General features: G+C 48.7%; 1 pseudogene; it reads left to right on the forward strand.

Annotated features, from left to right (window-relative positions):
* Positions 1–588: 588 nt before the first annotated feature.
* Positions 589–954, forward strand: LOC124973221 (protein yippee-like 2; annotated as a pseudogene).
* Positions 955–1,635: the final 681 nt, after the last annotated feature.

The raw sequence follows: 1,635 nt of genomic DNA on the forward strand, positions 1-1,635 counted from the left end.
CAAATCTAGATTCTATATTAATAGAATCCAATGACAGTATGTTAGAAGAAATGTCAGAAAATGACTTCAGATTATGCATGAATAAGATGATTCGCAAAGCAAAGGATGAGATAAGAGAGCAAATGCAGGCAAAGAATGATAATACCAATAAGCTGAAAGAGCAAGTACAGGAAGCAAAAGATCATTTCAACAAAGAGATAGAGGCGCGTCTGTCACAGGGCGGCCCCCTGCCCGTACCTGGAGGGATGCGGAGTGGCGGTGGCGGCAGCGGCAGTGGTGGAGACTGTGGCTTTAAGAGCGCACTGGCATGGGGCGATCCAGCCTGGCAGTCATTCGCTGCTGCACACCCCCATGAATCCGAGCCCTGTGCTGGCCTGACGGGGCAGCCTGCTGCCTGGCTGCTGAGAACCAGTCCTTGACCTCTACTTGAAGGTCCTTCCTCTGAAGACGTCACCAGTGTGTGGAGCCTGCCCCACACCCACCCCCTGCCAAACCACGGCCTTTACCTGTGTCTTCTGGTGTTTCCCCTGTGACCCATCCTGTGGGAGTGCCTCGTGGGCTGGCCCAGAGCTCACCCCATGCTCAGCAGTGCCAATGGTGAAGATGACAAGATCCAAGACTTTCCAGGTGTATCTGCCCTCCTGCCACCAGACCTATAGCTGCATTCGCTGCAGGGCTCACTTGGCCAATCATGATGAACTCATTTCCAAGTCCTTCCAAGGAAGTCAAGGATGAGCATATCTCTTTAACTCAGTAGTAAATGTGGGCTGTGGGCCTGCAGAAGAGCGAGTGTTGCTAACAAGACTACATGCAGTTGCAGATATTTACCGTGAAAACTGCAAAACCACTCTGAGCTGGAAATATGAAAATGCTTTTGAAAGCAGCCAGAAATATAAAGAAGGCAAATACATCATTGAACTAGCACACATGATCAAGGACAGTGACTGGGACTGATTCAACAGCATCTGCCCAACCCATTGTCCATGTGAATGCCATCCAACCAAACATTCTACCCAAGTGTGAGAGAGTGACTGAACACTTGGTTCCATCCATTTAGGAGACTTGCCATCGGGGGCATCCTCCCACACTGATGCCATCTTTCTGGTGACCGGCCTCTAAATTGCTGTCTCTGTCTCTTTGCTTTGTATCTGTTTGTAAGTTGATCCTGGCTTCTCTCTCTGTTCTAGTATTGGCTGAAAACAAAACAACAAAAGGAACAGATCCTTACCATATGGCAGCCGTCCACCTTGAAAAGGGTCCAAGGGTCAATGCAAGAACTGCCTGATGGCCTCTTTTCAGGAGAGCAGTGGCACAGCACATGGGTGTTAGGAAGAGGGAAAAGAGGGAACCCCAAGTGTCCTGGGAATGGGCAGGAGGTGGGAGGGTGGAAGCAGGAACAAAATTGTGCTGCTCCTAGAGACCCGGTAACTTAGGCTTGAGTTCATGGAGATAAGAATCTATAAAGTTGATTAAGATTAAAGCAGCCAACCCAGGTCATTTGAGAATCTCATTGTCAGCAGAACCAAATTCCTGTAAGAAATGAGTATATAATGGAAATACCTCCATGTGCTGAGAGTAGAATGGGAGATTTGAGACAGACATGGTCCTGCTCTGCTACTGGCAGATGGAAGGATG

This window comes from Sciurus carolinensis, assembly GCF_902686445.1.
Source record: "Sciurus carolinensis chromosome 14 unlocalized genomic scaffold, mSciCar1.2 scaffold_101_arrow_ctg1, whole genome shotgun sequence".
Classification (NCBI taxonomy): Eukaryota; Metazoa; Chordata; class Mammalia; order Rodentia; family Sciuridae; genus Sciurus; species Sciurus carolinensis.